We start from the raw sequence: 15,874 nt of genomic DNA on the forward strand, positions 1-15,874 counted from the left end.
TGGCACAGAGAAAGAGTTGTGGCTAGCATAAATCAGCCATGATCACATTGAATGTTGGGGCAGGTTTGAAGGGTCTGATGGCCTACTCCTGCTCCTATTTTCTTGTGTATTCTTGTGCAATAAATTGTTCCTTTTGAAAACATCAATTCCTCTGTTCTCTTTATAGCTGCTGCCCACCTGCTGAATATTTCTGTGATTTTGTCCCACTGTGGATAACCCAGTACTTGAGGCATATGCTCATCACTGAATTGCAGAGCATTAAGTTGAATACCATGTTATTTGTAAGGTACAAGAAAGAAATGTGGGGAATTGAAGTCTCCTGCATAAGAACATAAAAAAACATAAGATATGGAAGCAGGAATAGGCCATTCGATCCTTTGTGCCTGTTTCACCAAAGACTCATAGTCCTCTGGCTTAAGGAATTTCTCCTGAATTGCTGATCCCTTATTTTGTGGTTGTCACCCCTTGTTCTAGACAGTCCAGAAATGGGAAACATCATCCTGCAAAACCCCATAGGAATTTTGTCTGTTTTAATTGAATCACCTGTCATTTTTCTAAACTCCAGTGAATTGAGAGGATCTGAACAGGTCTGCTTCATGTATTGTACACCCATGAAGTGCAGGAGTCAAGGAGCATCTCAAGGCTTCTGAGTCTTCAGAGAAAACTAGCTGAAGGAGACCAGCAGACTTTGGGGATGGTGACAGATTGAATGAAGAGAATTCCGATAAATAGGAATTACTTTTGAAAGTCAATGGAATATTGATATTGTAGAACAACAATGGGGACAGAGTCTAGGGGAATGGGTTATAGCTAAAAAGATGGCTACCAAAGGTGAAATACAGGAAGGAAGGAGCAAGGTAACCGGGGAGCAAACACTTCACGAGGCTGTAAAATATCAACGGCACTATTAATGTACGTCAATCAGCAGCTGATGCCGAGGAGGTGACGTCCATTAATAGTTACTTACATTACTTGATGACGTATGGAAATAATATTTTAGAACTGACACGAGCTTTGTGGTTGCTGCATTTCACACGTATTGGGAACTGCAAGAAGTTAAAGCTGGTAACTAACCAAAGTAATTACACTCTAAATTAGATAACAATTGTCAATGTGTGTGAATCATCCTTTCTCGCCTCAAGAGTGAACAATCGTATCTATGGAAACCTCCTCTTCCATGTACTGCACTGCTTTAGAAGGTAGAAAAATGATCAAATTAAGAATATTTAATCTTTTCAAAAATATGTTTTCGGTTTCCTCCCTCTCTTCTATTTCATTGTTTCCCATTCCTTACACCTGACCCAACTCTGAATTTGTCCTCCAATTCACCCTCCTACCTCCTTCTGTTAATTTTTCCATCCTCTAAACTCGTAGGTCCCAGACACACTGTTGCCTTCATTGTCCCTTTTTCAACCCGTGCTCTCAGGATATATTTCTGAAATCTAAATCTGTCTTTACAAGTTCCTCTCCTGCAAAATGTGCTCCAATGGGTTCTCCCGAACCAACGATTAAACACAAACTCTGAGACATTGACAATCACTCAGATCTTTGAAACAGGAAACTACTTCAAGTTAAAGTGAAGAAGAAATTCTTTTATTTAAGTACCTGAGAGGAGGTTGCCAAACCTTAGTGTTAATTTGGTCTCTGTGGGAGTTAAACTTTAATCACTGGCTGGTATTGTGGAATTCTCCAGGAGGAAACATTGGGGCAGTAAAAGAATTATTTCAATATATTCTATCAACTTTCAAAGTTTTAGGATGCCATGTTACTACTTCTGATGACTTTATTAAACTAAATTAAACCTGTCATTATAAGAATAAATCATTATGTTAATACTTTCAAAACATTTTGGGATGGTGTGAAAATAGGACAGGGTCAGCTGAAGATAATGTTGCTTACAAATTTTGTCTTATTAAAATTAACTAAGTTTTCAGTGTGTCCTCCACCAATACAATTGGGTGCACACAAACTGTAGATAGTGAGATCTGGGTTTGTTTACTCGAAAAATGGAAATTTTCTCCCAAGATTGTTGGTACTCAGCTTAAGTGTAATGAGGGCTGCACTCATTGCTGCAACTGAAGAGAATTCCAACACACCTTGTAAATGCAAAAGGTTTTGGGGAGCCAGGAGGTGAGGTCTTCAGTCTTTGAACTGGTCTTATAGCTCTGGCATTTTTGTAACAGGATTTAGTTAAGTTTCTGATTAATGGTGTCCCTCAGGTTGTTGATGAGTGAGAATTTGTTGAAAGGAATTGGCTTTAATCATAAGGGGAGTTGATTGGATGAACTCTTGTTTGAGGTGGTCATGGCCTAGCACATACCAGCCCACGCCTTATTGGTGTCTAAGTCTGAAATGGTCTGGGTATTTGCCATCTGTGAGTAATTCCCCACTTCTGACTGCATGATGAATAGATCACTGGTGATGCTGAAGATGACGGGCATAGAACATTGTCCAGAGGTCATCATGTCATGACCAATGTCTCGGACTTGCAATCAATGTCCTCCAGCAAATGTTTCCTTCTTTATGCCAAATACAGCTCCAGCTAATTGAGACTTTTTTCCCCTGATTCCCATTGACTTCTCTTTTACTAATGTTCCTTGAAGTCATATATAATTAAATGCTTTTTGATGTGAAGAGCCATCATTCTTGTCTCACCTCTGGAATTTCCCATTGCACCATAGGACAATTGCAGAACGCTTGGCAAAGCATCCTGTGCCTCCCACAAATGTTGTCTCTCAATCTCAGCTCCTGTCATTGCAGCTGCTGCACTTATAGTATACTGTATAACAAACATTGGGGTACTTATACCATTAACCATTGATAATCTGCTTGCAGAGTATTAGTTCCCACCAAGGCAGAACTGGATAATTCTTAGTGACCTGATAAGAGGTGTATAAGATGATGAGAGGCATTGATTGTGTGGATAGTCAGAGGCTTTTTCCCAGGGCTGAAATGGTTGCGACAAGAGGACACAGGTTTAAGGTGCTGGGGAGTAGGTACAGAGGAGATGTCAGGGGTAAGTTTTTTTACTCAGAGAGTGGTGAGTGCGTGGAATGGGCTGCCGGCAACGGTGGTGGAGGCGGATACGATAGGGTCTTTTAAGAGACGTTTGGATAGGTATCTGGAGCTTAGAAAAATAGAGGACTATGGGTAAACCCAGTAATTTCTAAGGTAGGGACATGTTTGGCACAACTTTGTGGACCGAAGGGCCTGTATTGTGCTGTAGGTTTTCTATGTTTTCATGCTAACCACTCAAATGGAAAGTGGAAACCACAATTCTGAGCTGCAAAACTCCTGCAAAAAAAATTAATAGGAGCAATGATCATCTAATCATCCAGCTTTTGCTTTGGTCAGAACTTACACTTTTCAAGCAACTTGACACTTACTGCTGTAAGCACCCTATATATGGTTATTCAGATACGCTGCCAATACCATTGGCTGGCGAGTTCCAGGATTTGGGTCTGGTGCCAGTGTTTCGTAATAACTTTCTAATTCAGGATAATGTGCAACTTCAAAGGGAACTTGAAAGAAAGAGAACAATACTTCTTCCTGCTTCTGCTTTTGATTTTTAGCTTGAAAGTGCTAAAAAGAATTTGGAGATTCAGATGGTGAGTCAGTTGCAGTGAGGTAGGGCCTCATTTACTTTTAAGACCCACTTTTCTCTGTGTTGTCTAAGGTCCACCTACATAATGAGCAATTTCTGGATGTGGTGGTGTTTACTTTTACATCAACTGGGGTTCTTTAGTTTCTTTTGTGATCTTGAGGATCTTCATTTCAGATCAACTGAGAGTAAACAGTGCCTTGCTTTGGGATTATTGCTGTAAATTTATATCCATTTTTTGACAGTCATTTTAACTGTTTGGTGTTCACAATTTTTTTTGGCTTCTTCAGCAGTGTCAATGACGTATTCCTTAGCAACTACAGAATGACAATATAACATGAGGTAGCTACAAACACAAGGATATCATAAACCTTGCATAAATCGTACAGTGTGCATGTGATATCATGGTGTGGCTTCCTTTACACATTTCCTCTTTTGTCACACAGAGTGAGAGAACAACGTCTTGCTTTATTGGAGCTTTAGTTTCACTCAGTGTCATTGTTTTCAGCGCTACATTCAAGACCTTATCTTCACAACAACTTCACTTAAGGATATTGTTCACCCTCAGGAACATTTCCACTTATTTCATAAAGAGGAGAGATAGTTGCGACCAAGCGTATGTCTCATGTTCACCAGCATTACTGCCATGTCCACTGCCTGCCAACATCACTGCTCTTCATAAAGAAGTGAAGTTCACACTAGGTCACTGCTCTGCAAGTGACAACATCTAAACTCAATGTTTCCTGCGTCTGCTTGCATGGTCATATTACAGAAGCAGAGCTATCAACAGAATTTCTTTTACTAAAGTCGGTAATCTTTAACGAACAGCAGTATCTGGTACTACAATATATTAAAAGTCATACCATTTTCTTAGAGACTTATCACAACATGCCCCAGTTAGTTTCTCTCTGTGAGAGGGTTTCAAATGCTTTTTGATTTACCATTTTTTCCATAATGGATCCAAATGTTTATGGCTGAACAAAACTGAGTATCGTGGAGCAAATTGCTGATGACTACATGTCCCTTGAGTCAAAGTTATCATGAATCTCTTTACTGATGATTAAGAGTTGACGGATGTGCAGTAATTGTCTGGCTTGGATTTGTCCTGTATTTCCCTGGGTGAATTGTGGGCTCGGTCATTTTCTGCCAAAGGGTTAACTACGTTTTACCTGAGCTGGAACAGGTTGGCTGGAGGCACAGGTAATTCTGGACCTAAAGTCTTCTGCATTGTTTTTTGCCTGTTGTGCACAACTTTTTCTTTATCAAGTTGCCGTGAATTGAATTGGCTGGAAACTGGCTTCTCTGATTTGGAGATCAGACAAGGAGACCAAGGTGGGTCATCTCCTCTGTTCTTCTGGCTAAAGATTACTGAAGATGCTTCAAGCATGTCCCCTGCACTGATGAGCCAGGATCTGTTCTCTTTGATAATGGAGATCTTCATGAATCCTCCTCCTCCTGCCTTGATTTATGAATTGTCTGCCAGGATTTACAACTGGTTCTGACAGGAGTACAGAGCTTTGATCTGATTGACAGGTGAAAGGAATGTTTGTCTCTTAACTGCCTTTCTTCCCCATTGTGTATTTGGCAATGGATTGGCCAGCAGTGGGACCCCACTGGGTGTTTCCATGGATGCCTCAAAGTTTGTCAAATGAATAGAATGTAGCTGAAGGAAACTTGTATTTCAATGTTTGAGGAAATTTTTACTTCCTTCATTTCTGTACTGTAACCTGATTGGTGATTCACATGCCATTTTCATAATCTTCCTGGTTTTCATTCCATTGAAATGCATGCAACTGAAACCAAGTCATTGCTGCAACATGTGGTGAAGACAAAAACTTACCCGGTTCTGTGTAGCATGGACAAGAATGTTCATTGCTATCTTTTCACAGCCCTGAGAACTCCACGTACTGCTTACAGTGTCTGCTGTGTGGTCACTGTTACTGTGAAGGGAGTGGGGTCCATCATGCTGCCTCCCGATTCTTACAGATGCAGGGGCAGTCTCGGAATATCTGAGCACAGCTCGGGCAGGGGAGGGCAGGGAATCATCGGTGATCAGGAGGGCCGAGGTTCCACCAGAACGGATTCGTGGCAGATCTCTGCAGACACTGGCATTGAAGGGAAGACATCGGGGACTCTTCGAGATCAAGCGGCTACCTGATGAGTACTTAACCTCCTGACACCAAGGAAGACTGCAATACGGTCCGACTGACAGTGAAGGATCTCAGCGAAGGGAACCCTTTCACGCGGGACCACTTCATCAGAAAGGTCTTGCTGGATACATGCAAGTTCGAGGCTAAGGACATCTACTGCCTTCAGGACTTCACAGGTAATGGATACTTCGACGTTACCTTCAAGCACCCAACGGGATGGCAGAAGCTGCTGCAGGACTTTCGGGAGAAGGGGAACGAAGCTCCGCTGTCACTGCTGAAGGTGCAGCCACTCTTCACCCTCCCCACACAGCACGAACATGTGGTAACAGTGCACATGTTTAACCCACATGTGCCCATGGTGGATGTCCTCACCTTCGTGGCTCGTTACGTAGAGGGAGCGGGAAGCTGCATCGACATCAAGGACCTGTTCGGGATCTGGAGCGGCAAGTGCCAGGTGAAGGTCAAGTTGAGAGTTGACGCATATGGATCCATCATCCACTCCCTCTCAGTGTTTGCTATCGGAGGGAACCATGGATACATGGTGTACATGGGACAACCCAGGGTGTGTCGCAACTGCAACAAACCCGGACATGTGGCGGCCCAGTGCAGCGCAGTCATCTGCAAAAGCTGCAAGCAGGAAGGTCACCACACAAAGGACTGTCGGGAAAGCAATTGTTGCAAGCTGTGCGGGGAAGCAGGCCACCTATACAAGGCCTGCCCAAAATGGACCTATACCTACACACATGCAACAAGAGGGGGTGTCAGCACCAACAACACCCCGAGGAACACTGACGTACTCCCCATCAGCACAGTGGCCCCAGATGAGACCGAGACCAGGGGGCGTGAGGACAGCCCAACCGCTTCGAGCTCGCAACCCCCAGCCATGAACTCCCAGCCTGGAGGAGTCGATGGAAGAGGGAGTGGGGGAGGGACAAGAAAGCGAATGGCAGATGGTGAAGAGGAAGAAGGCGCAAAAGACACCACCCAAGACACAACGGGCCACAGAGAACAAGGGGACTGGAAAGAAAAGAATTATGCAGCAGATGGACACCAGCAACCTCTCCTTATCGGAGGATGAAAGCAACAGCAGAAGCCGATGTCGGAGGCAGAGAAAGCGGCAAAATGGAGGAGAGAACATGGAAGAGAACCAACAGACAGGAACAAGCGAGGGAACAACACTGCCCGCAAACCTCCAGCTCCGGGAGACCGGGAGCAGTACAGAGGCCATCACCCCCCAGCTCTGGAAGATCAGGAGCAGCACCCCAGCCGATGCAAACCAGCACCGGGAGAGGAAAGAAACTGGACCACCAGTGAAAGGAACAGGGGCACAGACGGATCCCCCCCCAGTGACACCACCAGCCTCACCACAAGGGGCCCCACACCCAGGGGGAGACCACTCCCAATATCTGAGCCCAGAATCGGTGAGGCAGTTCACCAAAGCGGTGGGCATGAGGGCCCAGGACAAATGAAAATGGACTGTGTGAGTGATACTGAACTCCAAAAGAGCCATGGAGATAAAACTGGCATCTCTAGACGTACGCAGTGTGAAGAGCACTGCGCGATGTGTTAACGCCTTACAGTTCCTCGCCAAGGTAAAGGCAGATGTGATTTCCTTGCAAGAGTGCGGGCTGCCACACCTCCGCAACTATCGGAGGTGGTCGCGATGGTGGTCCCATGGACTGTCGGTGTGGTCGGGGGCAATGATTGTCGTGCTTCCGGCCTGGGGATTCTGATGGGGGGGTGGCAACTTCTCAATCACCAAGGTCAGAGAGGTGGTGGGGGGGGGGCGGCTCCTCGAGACAGATGTGATGTACTGGAACACTCCGCTCCGGTTAATTAATGTGTATGCCTCACGCTTGCAGAGTGAGTGGCTGGCCATCCTCCAGCAGTTCCCACCGCTGCTGGCGATGTCCCGGCCAGTCGTTCTGGCCAGTGACTTCAACTGCATCATCGATGCGACTGGACGATCCGGCAGTGCCGACAGCAGACTGGATAGCACCTCCAGACTCCTGATGGAAACGGTAAGGGATGCCAAGTTGCCTGATACCTTCAGCACCCCTGCAGGCGGAGCACAGCCGCAACACACCTGGTCGAGATCGGACGGCTAATCCTGGTCCTGGATCAATTTCCTCTTTGTGTTGGAGCCAATCATGGTCAGATCCACCGACGTCACGCTGGTGTTCTTCTCTGATCACCGTCTCCTTCAGGCCTCCTGTCACCTACAGGAGGACCAGAAGGCAGGGAGGGGGACGTGGAAGCTGAACATTAAGCTGCTGACCCCAGAGAGCATTGAGGAAATAAAGGGGGATTATGCAGGTTGGAGAACCGTGAAACCCCTCTTTGACTCCCCTGTACACTGGTAGGAAGCGACAAAGGAGAACATCAAGAGGTTCTTCATCTGCAGAGGGGTCCAGAAAGCAAGACAGAGTCAGAGGGAACTGTGCCAACTTCAGACAGACCTGCAGCAACTCCTCCTTCAGCAGTCGAGGGGGGTGGATGTGAGGAAGGAACTTCGAGAGGCAAAGAGCCGGCAAGCCCAGCTCCACGCCTCCGAATCCTCCAAGATTATCTTCCGATCCAGGGTCTGCTCCATGGAGCAGGATGAGACATGTTCACGTTTCTTCTTCCAGAAGGTGCACAGGGGGAGCTCTGTGATCCACAGCCTTAAGGAAGAGGACGGCTCAGTAACATCCTCGCAGATGGACATATTAAGGATCTGCAGATCCTTCTATACCAGTCTGTACGGCAAAAAGGCCACAGACAGCACCGCCTCCCAGAACTTCCTGTCCTCTATCACGGAGGTCTTAGATGACAGCAAGCGGAGAACCTGACCAACCACTGACCCTGCAGGAGCTGACTGGCTCCGTCTGTTCCTTTGATTCGAATAAAACTCCCGGAAGTGACGGCTTACTGGCGGAGTTGTACTCGGCTCTGTGGGACTGGATGTGCCTGGACCTGCTGGAAGTGTACAACACTATGCTTCTGTCTGGCAGCATGTCAGAATCCATGAGGAAGGGCATCATTACCCTCATGTACAAGCAGAAGGGGGAGAGGGCAGACATCAGAAATTGGAGACCCATCTCACTGTTGAATGTGGATTATAAGATCCTGTCCCAGACCATCACCACAGGGTCAAGTCTGCTCTGGACAGGTGATCCACCCGGACCAAACCTGTGCTGTACCTGGCAGGAAGATCTTTGATAGCCTCTTGCTGCTCAGGGATACCATCGCCTACGTGCAGGACAGAGGGGTGGACACCTACCTGGTCAGCTTGGACCAGGAGAAGGCCTTCGACAGGATATCGCACATGTACATGCTGGACGTGCTCTCCAAAATGGGTTTTGGGGAGGGAATCAGGAATTGGATCCAACTGCTCTATACAGACATCAGTAGCGCAGTCCAAATCAATGGGTGGGAAACAGATAGCTTCCCCATTAAGTCAGGAGTCAGGAGGACTGCCCTCTCTCCCCTGTCTTGTTTCTGTGCTGTATAGAACCCTTTACCGAATCCATCAGGAAGGACGAGATCATTAGAGGGGTGACGTTGCCAGGGCAGTGGGGGCACCCAGGGTGAAAACTCCCTGTGGCATGGATGACGTTGCCGTCATCTGCTTGGACCCAAGGTCAGTTCGCAGAATGACCAAACATGTGCGACCAGTTTGGGCTGGCATCAGTGGCCAGAGTTAACCGCACAAAGAGCGAGGCATGCTCTTCAGCAACTGGCCCCGACCGATCCAACGTCCCCTTCACAGTCAGGCCTGACTACCTGAAGGTGCTGGGGATCTGGTCAGTGGGTCCGGGGCGTGCAACAAAAATTGGCGGGAGAGGATTGGAAAGGTGAGGCAGAAACTGGGACTGTGGGAACGGTGCTCCCTCTCAATAACTGGGAAGAACTTGGTCATCAGGTGTGAGGTGCACTCAGGGCTGTTATATTTGGTGCAGCTGTGGCCTGTTCTTCGCTCCTCTGGCTTGGAAATCACCTGTGGCTGTCTCCGGTCATTTGGGCATCCAAGATGGAGTGGGTCCGATGGGTCACCATGCACAAGTCCCTGGACAATGGGGGCAAAAGCGTCCCCAGTGTTGCCCTCATCCTGATGACCACCTTTGTCTGTGGCTGCATCAGGCTGTGTGTGGAACCAAAGTACGTAGGCACCAAGTGTCACTACATGCCAAGGTTCTACCTGTCCCTGATATTGTGAAGGATGGGCCTGGTCCCGTTGCCGTGCAATGTCCCGGTCAGCTGGACATTGCCGCACTACCTGTCCTTCATGGAAAAGTTCTTCCAGACCAACACCTTTGACCACAAGTCCAGCAGGCAGTGGTCAGTAGGGAACATCCTGCAGACACTGCAGGAGAAGGACTCGATGGATACTGTGGGGTGGTTCCCTGAGCGGACTGTTCAGACCATCTGGCAGAATGCCTCATCGCCCGAATTCACCAACAAGCACCAAGACCTTGCTTGGCTGGCAGCGAGAGGTGCCCTCCCAGTCAGATCCTTCCTGCATGGTTGGAACATCAGTCCCAGTGTACACTGCCCCCGGGAGGACTGTGCTGGCGATGAGATGGTTGCCCACCTCTTTGCGGGCTGTGTGTTTGCAAGGAGGGCGTGGTGAAAGATGCAAGGGTCCTTGTCACGGTTCATTCCCCAGCAAGCTGCATAACAGAGGATTCTCTGATCTACGGGCTGTTCCGGGGACACACACAGAGACGGACATCAACTGCTGCTGGGAGGTCATCAAATCGGTGAAAGACGCCCTTAGGTCTGCCCGAAACTTGTTGCTCTTCCAGCACTGCGAGATGTCCGTAGGGGAATGCTGCCGACTGGCACATTCCAGGCTGCAGGAGTACGTGCTGAGAGACGCACTGAAGCTGGGTGCAGCCAATGCAAGGGCTCGGTGGGGAAGGACTACAGTTTAGGGCTCTTCTGCCACTGGATAGGGAGGGGCGGGGTCAGGCGAGAAGGTCCCTTAAATATTGTAAATACGGGATTGGGATAGCACCCCAGGGAGCCACATGAGTAGCATCGATGCTGTGTTTTTTTTATAAAAAGGCAACACTAATGATTGATCCATACATGAATGTGAAGGTTTGCACTATCTTATTGTTGTATATAGTTTGTTTTTTAATGATGAATAAAGTTTATTTTGGAATAAAAGAAAGATTGTGGGAGGTAATGTGTCTTGTGGTCTTAGTTAAGGGTGCAGTCTTTAATCTTCAAAGGAAACAGAACAGTTAAGTTATTAAGTCCTTAGAAAAGCAGGGAGTTTAACCAGAAAGTGTATAGCACCTGTTTTTGAGCAGCTCCTGCATAAAAGCCATTTTCCTTGGGTAAATTCCTACCATGACCATCTCCTGTTGAAATCCTGCTCACTGGTAAGTTGGTCTGGGCACCGCTGCTGATGATCCACCCAAGCTTACTTGGCGTCAGCTGCACATCCAATAATGGCTTCCCCCGTGCAGTACTTGTGCCCCTGGTTATCAACAGAAATTGGAAATTCCAGTTGTGAGCTACAATGCGCTGTTGTCACTTAGTAGACATCTCAACCCTGGGGAAAGTTACTGACTGTCTCTGCTATCTATACCTCTCATAATTATATAATTATATAAACTTCTATCAGGTCTCCCTCCAGCTTCTGCCTCTCCAGCTTCCTAAACCTTACATATGCTTCCTCTTTCAGCATGACTAAATTCACAACCTCTCTCATCATCCAAGGTTCCCTTATCTTGCCATCCTTGTCCTTCCTTCTTACTGGAACATACCAGTCCTGAGCTCTGTGCAGCTCGTCTTTAAACAATCTCCACCTGTCAGAGGTGGATGCCCAAAAGGAGCTGTTCTCAATAAACTCTCCCTAGCTTCTGCCTAAAACTCTCATTATTCACCCTCCCCCAATTTAATACATTCCCACAGGGTCCATACTTATTCTTATTCATAGCTATTGCGAAGCGTAAGGAGTGGCAATCACTGTTTCCTAAATGTTCCCCCATTGAAAAGGCAGTCACCTTTCAGGCTAATTTCCCAAGTCAAGGTTCAGTATGGCCCTCTTCTAATTGGACTCTTCACATACTGTTTTAAGAAATTCTCTGGATGCACCTAACCAATTCGACAGCGTTGAAAGCTCTTGCATTAAGCAAGTCCCAGTCTATACTGGGGAAGTTGAAGTAACCCACTGTGACAAACTTTTTGTTTTACAGCTTTCCCTCATCTGCCTGCATATCTCTTCCTCAATGTCCCGATGGCTGTTGGGGGGATCTGTAGTATATTCCCAACAGAGTGATTGCACTTTTCTTATTTTTGAGTTTTGCCCATATAGATTCAGTGGATGAGCCTTCCATTGTGTCCCCTCTGAGTGAAGCTTTGATATTGTCCCTGATTAGCAGTGCAATACCTCTCCCTCTTTTATCAAAAGAACATTGATCAAGCTTCCTTGATCTCCCTTTCATCAAACTTCACTTGACAAGAGTATTCAAGTTATAAATGGTCATCAATACAGAAGATAACAGTGGTAGTGGTGTTGGAACTGAAAAAGGCAAAGGTGGTTGATGTGAACATGAACATGTGTATTTCCTACCTGCATTTTTTAGATCAACAGTCCCTTAAGCCTGAGCAAGGACCTGGACCCACTGTAATTTGCCTACCAGCACAACCAGTCTACAGCAGATGCAATCTCACTGGCTCTCCACTCTGCTTTGGAGCACCTAGGCAATTGCAAAACATACATCAGGCTGTTGTTTATCGATTACAGCTCGGCATTCAACACCATCATCCCCTCAGGACTAATCACCAAGCTTCAAAACCTGGGCCTCTGTACCTCCCTCTGCAACTGGATCCTCACCTTCTTTATCGGGAGACCACAGTCAACGTGGATCAGTAATAACATCTTCTCCTCGCTGACAATCAACACAGGTGCACCTCAAGGATCTGTGCTTAGCCTACTGCTCTAATCTCTACATTCATTTAAATACAGCTTAAATGCCATCTATAAATTCACCGATGACACCACCGTTTTTGGTAGAATCTGAGATGGCGATGAGGAGGCGTACAGGACTGAGGTAGATTGGCTGGTTGAGTGGTGTCACATCAACAACCCCATACTCAACTTCACCAAGGCCAAGGAATTGACTGGGGATTTCAGGAAGGAGCAGTTGGGAGAACACTCACCAGTCCTCATTGAGGGGTCAGTAGAGGAAGGGATGAGCAGCTTCAAGTTCCTGAGCGTCAACATCTCGGAGGACCTATCCTGGGCCCAACATATTGCTGCAATAATGAAGAAGGCATGCCAGCCAGCTCTGCTTCATCAGGATTCTGAGGAGGTTTGGTATGTCACCAAAGACTCTTACAAATTTCTATAGTTGTACAGTGGAGAGGATTCCAACTGATTGCATCACAGCCTGTATGGAGGCTCCACTGAATAGGATCACACAAAGCTGCAGAGGGTTGTAGACTCAGCCAGCTCCATCATGGGCACAACCCTCCCCGCCATCAATGACATTTTCAGCAGGCGGTGCCTCAAGAAGGCATCATCCATGACTGAGGACACTTACCATCTGGGACATGCCCTCTTCTTGTTACTACCATCAGGGAGGAAGTACAGGAGCCTGAAAACCCACACTCAACAATTCAGAAGCAGCTTCTTGCCCTCCACCATCAGATTTCTGAATGATCCATGTGCCCATGAACACTACCTCATTATTCCTTCTTTTTGCATTATTTGTTTATTTTTGTAATTTATAGTAATTTCATATCTTTGCACTGTACTGCTGCCATGAATCAACAAATTTCACTTCATTTAAGTCAGTGATAATAAATCTGATTCTGACACTTCTGATGTTCTATCCAGAAATACACAGGCACTGGAATGTCTGACCTGTCCTGTCTGATCATAAGCTCCCAATTCCTATAGTAGATATATGGAGGCCAAATCAGATTTGATTAATGTCTGCTAAATACGAGGCTGATGTTTCAAAAACAACTTGGCAGGTGTCCTTTCAGTGTCCCTGTGAGGTGTATTCTGATATGCAAATAAGAAATGAGTGAAACTTTTGGAAGATCAAATAGACCAATAATCCTTTTTTGTCCAGACCTTCCTGAAAGTTTCTGCAGCGATTCAACTGCACCATTAGTTGGAAGACAATATGATGGGGACAATGTATGGCAGTCGCCATTTGGTTTCATGAAGTCATAGAGTCATACAGCAATATTTCACAGATAATAAACTGAAGATCATTGTTCAACACAAACTCACGTGGTAATCCCTAAGATGCAAACAGATGCTTCAGAAGATTTACAGTCCCATCAGTGGGGATCAGTTGTGTGGGATGTGCTTGCAAGCACTTGGAGTGGATGTCAATCACACTCAGAAAATGCTGTTTGTCCACTTCAGCACAGTCCACATGAATGTGATGCCTTGGTGTACTGGCTCAGAACCACAGATCCAGACGTGCAGAGATGGGTTGCTATTAAAGAGCCTGATAGGTTACACACTGACTCACAAAATTCTGGTATCAGAAATTACCCAGCAGCAAGGGACTTCTTTTCAAAAATGTTAACATGATCCTTGTTAAGTAAACTAGCAACCGTTTCCTGAACTCTGGAGGTGCTCTGACTCTAGAACCACACAAGATACAGCTTGATCTATGAAAACTGTTCACTATTATCAAAGTAAGGTCAAAGTGAATGTGTCTTTGAGGCAGCTGAGCCATCCTATCTGGTTATATCCAAGACTTTGAAAGAAACGGGATCCACCTTGTTTCTGTAGCAATACCACTTGACGATGGACCCTTGAAAATACTGCTCCATTATTGTCACTCCCTACGTGATTTTTGCATGACAGTTGAGACAGATCATCAGCATGTAGATGATCCAGTGGATGCCTGTACTCGATTTCATAGTCTAGGTCAACAAGGTCAGCGGTCAAGCTGCATTCTACATCTTGGAGGGATGGTACTGCTGATTTTGACCCAAATATAGTCAAGAGAGCTTTTAGAAGGCTTTTGACAGGTTCTCAGTAAGAGACTAGTGTGCAAAATTAAAGCACATGGATTGGAGGTAATGCATTGACATGGATATTGAATTGTTTGGCAGAAAGTTAATAAAATGTAGGAATAAATGGATTGTTTTCTGAATAGCAAAAAGTGACTACTATGAATCTGCAGGATTCAGTGCTTGGATTTCAGCTATTCAAAATATATATTATTAATTTAGATGCTGAATTTAAATATAATATCACCAAGTTTGCAGGCAGCACAAAGCTAGGTTGTGGAATGAGCTGTGGGGCGAAATGGGAGAAGGTCTTGTGTGATTTGCACAGGTTGAGTGGGCAAATGCACTGCAGTATAAGGTGGATCAAGCAGACAGCAAGAAGAAGAAGGCAGGTTATTAGCTGAATGGCAATAAATTAGGAAAAGGGGAGGTGCACTGAGACCTGGGAGTCTTTGTGCACCAGTTGATGAAAGCAAGCATGGAGGTACAGTAGGAGATTAAGAAGGTGAATGGTATGTTGGTTTTCATAGTGAGAGGATTTGGGTAGAGGAGCAGGGAGGTCTTACTGCATTTGTACCAGAACTTGGTGAGACCACACATTCAGTATTCTGTGGAGTTTTGAACCCCTTATTTGAAGAAGAAAGCTCTCTCTGGATAAGAGTCCAGCAAAGGTACACCAGGCTGATTCCTGAGACGGCAGGATTGACGTATGAAGAGAGATTGGGCCTATTGGCTTGTAGAACCCTAACAGAAGTGGGCAGATTAGATGCAGAAAGAATGTTCCCGAGGGTGGGGAAGCCCAGAAGCAGGAGCTGCAGCCCAAGGATACGAGGTATGCCATGTAGAACTGAAATCTAGAGAAATTTCTTCACCCAAAAGGTGGTGAATCTGTGGGATTCTCTGCCACGGAAGGCAGTTGAGACCAAACCATTAAATATATTCAAGAATTAGATATGGTTCTTTTGGGGGGAGAAAGCAGGAACAGGGTACTGAATTTGAACAATCAGCAAGATGATACTGAAGGATAGAGCAGGCTCAAAGGGCTAAATGACCTGCTTTTCCTATTTTCTACATTACTATGTTCCTATGTGATCTATCAGCAACTGAATACTCAACCTGATAAATATTGTGAAATTTCTCAGCC

This window comes from Pristis pectinata, chromosome 11 (genome assembly GCF_009764475.1).
Source record: "Pristis pectinata isolate sPriPec2 chromosome 11, sPriPec2.1.pri, whole genome shotgun sequence".
In the NCBI taxonomy this organism is placed as follows: domain Eukaryota; kingdom Metazoa; phylum Chordata; class Chondrichthyes; order Rhinopristiformes; family Pristidae; genus Pristis; species Pristis pectinata.